Source organism: Vicia villosa, unplaced genomic scaffold (assembly GCF_029867415.1).
Source record: "Vicia villosa cultivar HV-30 ecotype Madison, WI unplaced genomic scaffold, Vvil1.0 ctg.000469F_1_1, whole genome shotgun sequence".
NCBI classification, from domain to species: Eukaryota; Viridiplantae; Streptophyta; class Magnoliopsida; order Fabales; family Fabaceae; genus Vicia; species Vicia villosa.
The window spans coordinates 149,452-162,175 of record NW_026705226.1 but is presented as its reverse complement, the minus strand read 5'-3'; positions in this window follow the sequence as shown (position 1 = coordinate 162,175).

Genomic DNA, 12,724 nt, shown 5'->3' with positions numbered 1-12,724 from the left:
GGTTTTCTATTCTTCCATAATTCATAAGGAGTCTTATTTAGAATAGGTCTTATGGAGATTCTATTTTGAATATAACATGTTGTGTTAATTGCTTCTTCCCAGAAATGTTTAGCCATATTAGTCTCATTGATCATGGTTCTAGCCATTTCTTGGAGAGTCCTATTCTTTTGTTCTACAAATCCATTTTGTTGTGGAGTTCTAGGACAAGAGAAATCATGGGCAATACCATTTTCTTTGAAATAAATTTCAAAGAATCTGTTCTCAAATTCACCACCATGATCACTTCTAACTTTTATGATTTTACATTCCTGTTCAGATTGAATCTGTTTGCAGAAATAAAAGAACACAGAATGTGACTCATCCTTGTGTTTTCAGAACTTTACCCATGTCCATCTGATGTAATCATCTACAATGACCAATCCATATTTCTTGCCTCTGATTGATGTTGTTTTGACTGGACCAAACGGATCAATATGCAGAAGTTCTAAAGCCCTTGAAGAAGAAACAATATTTTTATATTTAAAAGCAGATTTTGAAAACTTCCCTTTCTGACATGCTTCACAAAGAGCATCTGATTTATATTTCAGATTAGGGAGTCCTTTGACCAGATTGAGTTTGTTAATCTAAGAAATTTTTCTCATGCGAACATGACCCAATCTTCTATGCCAGACCCACTACTCTTCGTTAACAGAAAGAAGGCAAGTAACCTGCTGGTTTTTAAGATCTGAAAGATCAATCTTATAAATGTTGTTATTTCTTTTGCCTGTAAATAGGATTGAGCCATCCTTTTGACTAACAGCTCTACAGGACTTTCGATTACAGATTATGTCATAACCATTGTCACTTAATTGACTTATGGACAATAAATTATGAGCTAATCCATCTACTAGTAGAACATTAGTTATAGAGGGAGAGTTAACGATACCAATGGTTCCAGAGCCAATGATCTTGCCCTTCTGGTTCCCTCCAAACTTTACATCTCCTCCAGATTTAACTTCTAGACTTTGGAACATAGACCTTTTTCCCGTCATGTGTCGTGAGCATCCAAAGTCCAGGTACGATGACATGTTTATCCTTTGTACTGTTAAGGAGATCTGCAACATGAATTATTTTATCCTTAGGTACCCACATTCTCTTGGGTCCTTTGGGGTTAGTTTTCCTCTTGTTCTGATTGAACTAAGGTTTAGCATAAGAAGTATCAGAATGAGCAACAGAATATTTCCTGGTGTGTGTGACATGGAAATTCTTAGGATGTGATGTGTATTTAATATCATGTGAATGTCCATACTGAAATTGATTATACAGAGGTTTGTATTCAATAATCATCTTGTCAATAGGTTCTAGTTTATGTGGAACACTTCCCTCATATCCTATACATGTTCTATTATTACCACTTACACCATATATCATATAGGCCATCTAGCTTATACCTATACTTCTAGATAGAAACTTCTTGAAACTCAAATCATATTCTTTAAGAATATTGTTGGTGCTTAGAATAGAAGTATCTGGACTAGAAGATGATTTTAGAGTTTCAACATCTTTTGTAAGTTTTAAAACTTTTTCTTTGAGTCCAGAGTTTTCTATCTCAAGTTTCTTAGTTTCAGATGCAAAGGCCTTTTTGAGACTTTTGTATTTGATACTAAGTTTACTCTTAATTTCAAGAAGTTCCTGAAAGACTAGAAATAAGTTCTTCTCTAGTTAAATCAGAAAATACCTCTTCAGAATCTGAGTCAGAGGCAGACTCTTCTTCACCATCTAAAATTGCCATGAATGCTATATTTGTTTGCTCATCTTCAGAGTCTGACTCTTGATCAGAGGAATCTGAGTCATCCCAAGTAGCCATCATGCCTTTCTTCTTCTCAAATCTTTTTCTAGGCTTTTCTCTCTGAAGCTTAGGACATTCATTCTTGAAGTGTCCTAGTTCTTTGCATTCATAAAAGACTATGTTTTTCTTTCCAGATCTTTTGGGTCCAGAAGATTCTCCCTTTTCAGGTTTCTTGAAACTTTTAATTCTTCTTTGCTTGTTTTTCCAGAGTTGACTTACTCTTCTAGAAATAAGAGATAACTCATCTTCTTCTTCAGACTCTGAGTCATCAGATCTTTCTTCTTTTGCCTGAAAAGCATTAGTATAGTTTTTATTATTAGACTTTAAAGCAATAGATTTACCTTTCTTCTGAGGTTCATTTGCATCAAGTTCAATTTCGTGACTCCTCAGAGCACTTATGAGCTCTTCAAGGGATACTTCATTCAGATTCTTGGCTATCTTGAAAGTTGTAACCATTGGTCCCCATCTTCTGGGTAAACTTCTGATTATCTTCTTGACATGATCAGCTTTAGTATAACCTTTATCTATAACTCTCAGTCCAGCTGTCAGAGTCTGGAATCTAGAAAACATTGCTTCAATATTTTCATCATCTTCCATCTTGAAAGCTTCATACTTCTGGATGAGAGCCAGAGCTTTGGTCTCCTTGACTTGAGCATTCCCTTCATGAGTCATTTTCAAAGATTCAAAAATATCATGGGCAGTTTCCCTGTTAGTTATCTTCTCATACTCAGCATGAAATATAGCATTTAACAATATGGTTCTTGCTTTATGATGATTTTTGAAATCTTTCTTTTGTGCATCACTCATAGCTTTTCATCTGATTTTGACTCCACCAGTTTCTGGATGTTTGTAACCATCCAACACCAAGTCCCATAGGTCACCATCTTGACATAGAAAGTAGCTCTCTAGCCTATCTTTCTAATATTCAAAATTTTCACCATCAAAGACCAGTGGTCTCTTGTATCCATTGAAGTTGTTACTACCATTGTTGTATTGTTCAGTAGGAGGTGGTACTTGTCATACCCCAATTTTTGACCTAAGATACCACCTCATATCATCTGCATATGCATCATTTGCATCTCTAACAAATTGCATAGCTTGTGTTTGCTACTTGTGCTCAACAGGGTTTAATCAAGAAATCACTCATCAGTACAAGCAACAATCAATTAGGGTTTTGTTCCCCTTTCATTTCAAATGAATCATCTTCATCAACAATTAACATTTGGTCCTCAGAGATTCATTTCAACAAACTCAAAGGCTCTGAATCAACCCGATTAGGGTTTTGACTGAAGATAGCACACCCCTGACTTTTGCTCAGGATTTGACCTATTGACTTGGGACATGACCTCAAGACCCCAAGTACATCATTTTGGCCTAATCTATTGGCTCAAGACATCTCCTACACAAGGATTGATCAACAGTGAAATTTCAAATCATCAGATTAGGGTTTTTGAACTATCAGGGACTGAAATCAGGGATCACATTTGGGAAACCCTAAAAATCCCCAGGAAGTCAATCAAAGGTTTCAATCATCCTCAAATAATCCCTATGACAGCATCCAATGGGAATTGCATCTCAATTCAAGATCCACAGTCATCAATCTCATCAGGTCGACAATTAGGGTTTTTTTGACCTAATTCACTGAACAACTGACTTTTTAATCAGAACATGGTGCCATAACTTAAACCATGGCTCAAGGTCCTCCAATAACTAAATATGATCCATTCATACCATTCATTTGGTGAGGATAGCTTGGTTCATTTAAAATCTCCAGAAACGCGATTCGTCTGAAAAAGTTAACTGTACAAGATCACCATTGACTTTTAGGGAATTTTGGTCAACCTTGACTTTTGAAGTTTTGAATCATCAATATATGATATATGAAGTCATTTGATGAAGAAAAATCAAGAAAATCAATCAAGAATCAAAAAGTCAAAAGTTTGACTTTTATACTTAGAAACATTTCTAAGTGTTTTTCAATGGTTTTTCCCAAACTTTGGAAGGGAATTTCTCAAAATTTCACCTACAAACTGAAAAAAACTTCCAACATGAAAGTTGTAGATTTTGATCCAATGAACAACTTTGTCACATATAATTTTTTTCCAAAAGATCAACCATTTAAGAGATATGGAGCTTCAAAGTTGGTATCTTTTGAAAATTTCACTTAAAACCTCATTTTCTTCAAAGTTCATGGATCTTTTTCACCCATTTCCTTAAAGGTCTTGAAGAAACTTTCAACTAGGGTTTTGAAGTGTGTAATATGAGCTTTCCAAAATGTCCAAGAGCATGAAAAAATATGGAGTTTAGCCATGGTTTTGAATTTTGTCATTAGAGGTCATTATGCATGAAATTTCAAGCCATTTTCACTAAGTTTCAATACTACATGACCTATAATCCAAGTGATGATACACCAATGCAATAATTGGAAGATATTTTTCTGGTTTGAGATCAGAATGGAAGAGGATAAGAAGCTTGAGATTTAACCATGGTTTAGTCACTTTTAACCATTTGCATTTAATGTGAAAGATTCCATTTTATCTCTTAAGCCAAATCATCATTCTTGGATCAACTTGCAAGGGCTTTGTATTCAGAAAGCTTGGCCTATAAATAGAGGTTCAAATCACTTCCAAAATCACACCAAAACCTCACAATTATAGGTTTTCTCTTTTCTTTCTTAAGTTGCAAGTTTCAAGTTTCAAAGTGAGGTAGAAAACTCAACCTCCAAACCCTTGAAGTTATGGCCAAAGTGATGGTTCTAGCAACTCATAAACATCATATGGGATGTGTTTGAACCACTCACACACCCCAAATCACCCCAAAACTCAGATTCACTCTTCAACCTCCATATGAACACATGAAGAGCCTTATCATGCCAATTTTCATTCCAGATCATTTCTGTCCAAATTAACACTTCCCACACCTCACATATATCACATATGAGCTATCCAAACACTCATCATCAACCTAAAACATCAGAATCATCGAGCTCGATTCACACTTAGGTTTAACTGCAGATCGGGTACCTCCAACTGCTCCAGGTGTTTTCAATTCACTCCAGGCATCCAGACACCTTCCATAATCATCATTGAAGCTATCCAGATTGTTACAAAGCATCTGTAACACCTCCAGATCAAAATTCAATTCCCAGTTTGGCCGTTTTTGAAGGTAAGTCTTATGAACTTCAAACTCATACATACATGCATCATAAATGAAAAATTGAGTTGCCATCTTGTTTCTGCACTATCACTGATCAATAGCCCTCAATCAATTTCACAATTCATCAATCGTACACGGTTTCATGTTCAAATTTAGAATTAGGGTTCTTCGTGTTCATCACAAAATTGACCACCTTAGAGCAAAAACAAATGAATTATGAGGACACCATCATGTTCCTCGTGAAAAACCGAGTGAAATAGACCCTTTACTTGTTCAAATTGGTTCAGTTTCAGAAAAATTCAAAATCAAAATAGGGATGTGTTCTTGGCGCCATTTTTTGTTCAGAAGTTTCAAATACTTGTTTTTGAATATAATTAAATGAGTGTGTATCATTAACAAGTTGCGCGCGCAGCTCAGTTGGTTGTTGTTTTGAGTAGTGAACCTCAGGGCGTGGGTTCAAACCCTGGCAGGACCAAACCATTTTTTTAACACTTATTTTCTTCAATTTTTTTAACAACTTTAACTAATTAATTAACTAACCAAATCAATTCATTTTTGCTTCATTTTTTGCACACTTTTTATTTAACACATATATTTTATGAATACTCAAAAAATCACAAAAAAAAATATTTATTTAATACATTTTTAATTAAGTTTAAAATGACATGTTTTTTAAGTGTTTTTAATACTTTAAATATTGTTTTTCATTTGATTTTTTTAAACTTAATCACTTGTAAATATTTTGTGATCAAACCCTAATTATTTAGGTCTTAATTAAGCATGAAATTTGTTTTTTATCTTAATTAAGTTGACTTTTGTCAAAATTCAAACCGTTTTAAAACAAACGATCACAATTTTTCAAAATGATAAACCGTTTCTTTTTGGTTTTTCATTTCAAAAGAAACTATTGATTAAATCTTTTTTGGATTGATCAATTGATTTTCAAACATGGGCCTCTCGAATATTAGAGAGTATAAGTCCCTTTCCTTTTTATTTGTACAGTTTTTCTTTAAACAGAAAACTTCTTTCAAAACAAAACTTTCAAACAGTTTTAAAACGACGAAACCTCTCGTTTTTAACAACACAATCAACCATGTTTTATAAAATAAAACAAAATAAAACAGGGACCTCCACATAGGTATAAGTCCCATTCCTGTACATGAAATTAGGTATTTCATTGTACACACACCTTTTTGTACATACCTCGATCAATTTGTTTTTTTTAACTTCGAACAACAAATCAAAAAAATGAAGGTTTTCTTTAAATCTTCCCAAAAATATACCATGGGCCTCCATGTAGGTATAAGTCCCGAGCACTTTTGTAAATACCTGTTTACATAGCTTTGAATAAACTCAAGTGGGTCTCTCCCCGAGTATAAGTCCCGAGCCCCGTGTATACAAACGGATCATGCTTACAGGTATATTTCCTTCATAAACTCCATTGTATACACACACCTTGTCATATATATGTGCTTGTTCATATTTGTTCATGTACTTGTTCATATTTGTTCGTACTTGTTCATATTTGTGATTGTGTTATATATATGCTTGTTCAACTTAGTACAACACTAGGTTCCCCATAGCCTCCTATTGGGCTTCGTGCAAAGAATCTCCCTAGTTTAGGTTAGGACATAGAGTATGGTTTCCCGGTGAAATCGCTCTAAGAGCTCAAACCAACTATACCATGCCTCCCCTTGGGCTTTGTACAAACGAGTGTCCCTCCCATAGCCTCCTCTTGGGCTTACAATGCAAGGACCCTCGATAGTCCCTCCCATAGCCTCCTCTTGGGCTTACAATGCAAGGACCCTCGGATAGCCTCCTCTTGGGCTTCGTACAAGGACCCACGGGCTTCTTATAAGCATCCCCAATATCCAAATAAAATACCCTAGGAGATTAGACATTTATCATCTCTATGATAGGAGTATCTCTTCTATATCATCACAAACAATCAATCAATCAATCAATCAACTTAACTTTTTTGCCACAAGGCTGGCTAATCAATCAAACTTTTTTTTGCCACCATACTGGCTGATTAATCAATGTTTTTGTCACAAGGCTGACTTCGTTGAAACTTTTGCCACAAGGCTGGCTGATTAATCAAAACTTTTTGTCACAAGGCTAACTTCATTGAAAGTTTTTGCCACAAGGCTGGCTAAAAAGCATCTTTATCATTCTAAGCACCATAAGTGGCATGGCCCAGGGCTTATAATGAAAAGATTTTCAAACAAAAATCAAACAGATGTATGTGATGATATAGATTAGATACATCGAACACTGAGATGACATATGTCTCTTTTCCTTTGCTTCCACTAGCATAAGTGGGAACTACGATTGCTCTGACTTTCTCAACATCCCTTTGAGAATACGTAGGCACAAGGTCGTATCCTTGGCGAGCAAAACTTCTCCCTCAAACCACTCAAACCTTAGCACCCGTAGACCCCGAGCTATAGATGCTCTAATTCCCTCTAAGGGATATGTATGCAGAGGATCGCGATGATCTTTGCGAGCATAATCAAACAAACACCTTAGGTCCCACCTATCTCACAACAGAACCTCTCAATAACATGGAATGAAAAACATAACAAAGAAACCTATAGAGTACTATAGATACGTTGGGTGCTAATACCTTCCCTTCGTATAACCAACCCTCTTACCCAAAGATCTCTCCCCCACTTTTAAGGTTATTGCAGCTTTTTTCCTTTTCCTACTTTGGAAATAATAAAAAGTTTGGTCGAAACAAAGAAAAATCATTTTTATGAGCACTCGAGCCCAAAGAAGGCATCAGGTGTCTCATCCCGAAAAAGATACGATTTTTCCCCGCGACAGAAAAATGGCGACTTCACTGGGGACCATCTTTTTATTGTTTCCAAAGGAAGGGTTAATTCAAATTGTTATGTTTTTTATTTGTGTTACATGTGTGGTTCTTTGGTTCTGTTACATGTGTGGTTCTGTTACAAGTGATACATTATGGACAAATTCTAACCCGGATTAAGTACACATAAGAATTAGGTGGAGGGTATAGTCATGTACAGGCGTACGTGAGAATCCTTCCGCTCAGTGGAGGTTCCTTGTTGGTAATATATGTTTAGCATGTTTCATAGCGAAGACATTATTACTTTCATTGAACTGTAGAAGCTGAGTTGGCCGTAGAACCCCAACCCATCCTGGCCTTATTAGGTTGTGGTGCAGAAACTATTCAGGTGAAGACTTGGATTAGTTGTCATGCGGAGAACCACACTCAGACGAGTTTTTCTTGAGAATATTGCTGGCTCACAAGTTTAATTGTGCAAGCCGGTAATATCCGAAAGAAAAATGTAGACTCTGACGTATCAGTAGAACATGTTGTGCAGGTGATTAACTAGAACTATCCCATTTTTGGTTCTCTGACCTCATGCTCGTGACGCTGGACCTTTGAACCTATGTGTTACCATGTTTGTGTTACCATGTTTGTGTACCATGTTTGCGTTACCATGTTTGCATTACCATGTTTGCTTTACCATGTTTGAATATGTGGCATCCATGCATCCATGCATTCATACAAAAACCCATCTTTTTCCATAAAAACATGATTTTTCCAAAAAAATTAGAGAATTTTCCTTGCAAACATTATAGGATTAAGTTATGGAAGGGGTAAAAAGGTATACCAAAAAGTACAGTTTCAAAGCGCCTGATGTGGAAAAACTGAGAAAGTTGGCATCTTTTGTACAAGATCCTCCCGATTTTAGGAAAAGTTATGGAAAGCTTTTGCCTATCCTGAACACTCATGTTGATGAAGGACTTCTCAAAACTCTGGTTCAGTTCTATGATCCCGTCTACCGGTGTTTTACCTTTCCAGATTACCAGTTGGTACCGACCTTGGAAGAATATGCCAATCTTTTGGGTATTCCTGTGTCTGACAAAATACCCTTCAATGGTTTGGAAGCCATTCCTAAGTCACACGTCATTGCAGCAAGTATCCACTTGAAGAAATCTGAAGTAGAGAGTAATTGGACTACCAAAGGAAACCTCCCGGGTTTAACTTCACACTTCCTAATAAAGAAAGCATTTGATTTCATCGAAACTGGTAGCATGATAGCTTTTGAAGCTATACTAGCCTTGCTCATCTATGGGTTGGTTCTGTTTCCCAACGTCAACGATTTTGTTGATATCAATGCCATAAAGATCTTTCTGATTGGAAATCCTGTTCCGACTTTGCTTGGTGACATGTATTTCTCTGTTCATCATAGGAATCGCCAAGGCAGTGGAGTCATTGTATGTTGTGCACCATTGTTGTTCAAATGGATTGTTTCACACTTACCTGAGTCTCCTATCTTCACGGAAAACCGAGAAGGCTTGCGTTGGCCTCGAAGACTTATGTCTCTTACTAATAATGATATTCATTGGTATACCTTGGCTCGCTGTGGTACAGAAACCATTGATAGTTGCGGAGAATTCGCCAACGTACCCCTCATTGGTACACAAGGAGGAATTAACTACAACCCGGTCCTAGCCCGACGACAACTCGGGTATGCAAATCCAACTAAACCCATTGGTCCCTCAGTGGAAGGCTACTTCTACCGAGAAGGGGATAATCCTCAAAGGTTGAAAGCAAGAATGGTGAGAGCTTGGTACGACGTCCGATGGAAAGAAAAAGGTGAGGCAAGAAATTGCATTGCCATGGACGCCTACACCTACTGGGTAAAGAAAAGAGCAAAGGAGTTCCAAATGCCCTATACTTATGAAAAACCCATGTTTCCAGTAGTATCTCAACGGCCCAACATTCCCACTATGGAGGAATACCAAGACACTTTAGCCAAGATGAGAAAGATGCTTGGGAAGATAAGTTTCGTAAAACTGATGTGGAAAATAGAAAGTTGAAGAAAAGAGTGAAAGATCACGAAGAAACTCTCTATTATCAAGATGGATGGCTCATGAGCAAAGATGAGAGGATTCGTCAGAATGACGCTGCAAATCAAGAGGTACATCAAAGAAAGCAAGAAGAATCTTGAAGGCTCAACAAGCAACGCTCCGACTCCTGATGATTGGAAGAATGTTGTTGACAAACTGAGGACCGAAAAGGCCAAATTGAAAGCTTACTATGGGAAAGAAATCATGAAGCTCAAGCTGCACAATGCATTTGGTTCTTCGTCTGATTAAGATGCTTAGGATTGTTTAGCTTTTTATTTATCATTTGCTTTTGTAAGGAGCTACGCTCCAATGTTGTAACATTTCCCATTTATTCAATAAAAGAATAGTTTGTGTTCAAATGTTTGCAAGGAAATAATCTTTAAAATATTTGAAAAAAATCATAAATTTCTTTTTGCATACATCATTCTGCATATCGAGTCCGTTGTATAGAGTCTCATCTTTTGGATCTTTCTCCAATAGATCGTCAAGCTGTCGCGTCTCAAAGTTTCTCGACCGCGCTCGCAATCAGATGATAGATAAAATACTCGTTCAAGCAGAAGAAGAGTAATGGAACACTCTGAACAAGAGAATATTGAGCTTCGTGGAACAGTGACCACCCTTCAGGAAAAGTTGGAAAGTCTCACTACTCTGGTTGACTCCTTAATGGCCGCACAGAATCAGCCGCCGCCACCAAACAGTCAAGCAACAGTGACATATGAAGTCACTACTCCAGTTTCTACAGTTGCATTCAGCATTCCATCTTTCTCCATGCCAGAAGGTTGGGGCATGCCTTTCAGCTTTGGTGCAGGTTTTCGCCATAATTTCTCTAGGGTTCAAACAACCACAACTGAAGCGCTTGCTACACAAGGTTCGGCGTTTATTCCACATTCAGGGGTAACTTTTTCCCAAATCACTATGGCACTTTCTCAACCCACTATGACGGTTCCGACCCCTACGGTTCACACTGTTCCTTATGATGGCAATGAGATTTATCATGATCAAGGTGATAGCACAAATCAGCGTAATCTTGTGGGAGATCTCCAAGAGCAGTTTAACAAGATGCAGCTGGAAGTTAAAGCTATTCGTGGAAAAGATTTGTTTGGAAAGAATGCCCAGGAACTATGTTTGGTTCCCAGTGTACAAATACCTGCTAAATTCAAGGTCCCTGACTTTGAGAAGTACAAAGGTAGTTCTTGTCCACAAAGCCATCTTGTGATGTATGCTAGGAAGATGTCTACCTATGCAGATAATCATCAGTTGCTTATCCATTACTTTCAAGATAGTTTGACTGGTGCCGCACTGAAGTGGTACACAGGTCTGGATATCACCAATATTCGGACTTTCAATGACCTAGGAGAGGCCTTTGTCCGACAATACAAGTATAACTCGGATATGGCTCCAGACAGAGATCAGCTTCGATCCATGGCTCAGAAAGATCATGAAGCTTTCAAAGAATATGCCCAACGATGGAGAGAAACTGCTGCTCAGATTAATCCACCGTTAAAAGAGAAAGAGATGAAAAAGATCTTCTTGAATACTCTTGGCCCATTTTATTATGAACGCATGATTGCTAGTGCTCCAAGTGATTTCACCGAAATCTTAAACATGGGGATGCGTCTAGAAGAAGGAGTCCGAACCAGATGTCTAACTAAAGAAGGTGGATCTTCAAGCGGAACCAAAAAGTTCGGAAGTGGTTTCCCAAAGAAGAAAGAACAAAGTGTTGACATGGTATCCCAAGGGAAGCCAAGAGGAAATGTCACTCGTCAACGACAGGTTGCTGCTATCACACCAGTCGTTAATACAGCGCCGAATCCGGGATTTACTCCGCAGTTTCAACAACAACAGCCTCGACAACAGGCTCAACAGTTCAACAACAATCAGAATCGTGTACAAAGAGCTCCACAGTTTGATCTGATTCTAATGACCTACACAGAGTTGTACCCTGCTTTGATTGAAAGAGGTCTGGTTCAAACTAGAGCACCACCACCAGTACCTGAGAAACTTCCATGGTGGTACAAAGTTGAGGTCTCATGCCCTTATCATCAAGGAGCACCTGGCCATGATCTTGAGCATTGCATAGCTTTGAAATTTGAAGTTCAGAGGTTGGTTAGGTCGAATCTTCTCTCTTTCAGAAATTTGAATCCTAATGTGCAAGCAAATCCGCTGCCCAATCATGGAGGGCATGCTGTAAACATGGTGTATGGATGTCCTGGTCCATACCGAGTCTATAATATCAACTTCTCAAAAGCAGATTTGGTACAAATGCACGCTACTCTCTGTCAAGGGCAGAATTTTTGCCAGCATCACTACGGTTCCTGTAGCATATGTTGCGTAGATCCTCACGGATGTTCCATTGTGAGAAGAGATCTCCAAGTTCTGTTGGATAATGGTACTGTTCAGATCTACAGAAATAGGAATGAAGATGAAGTTAACATGATAGGATGTTGTCCGCATGAGCTTTTAGTCTCAGATATCAACTCGGAAATGCCTAAAGTTAACGTCATCGTTCCTCATTTCAACATGCCTGAGCGCATAGAAGTTACTTACAACAAGCCAAAGGTTCCTATTGCTCCTCTGATCATTTGTCTACCTGGACCTGTTCCTTATGACTCTGACAAGGCAGTTCCATACAACTACAATGCAACAATGATAAAGAATGGACAAGAAGTTCCTTTACCTACTCTTTCATCTGTCGTGAATATCGCCGATGTGAGTCGAGTAACAAGAAGTGGACGTGTGTATTCTCCACTACCTCCAAAGCAGCCTGTTGCTCCTGCAACCAGGCAAAATCCTGTTAATACACCAGTGGGGAATCCTGTGGAAACTCCTATCAGTAATACAAACATTGATGTT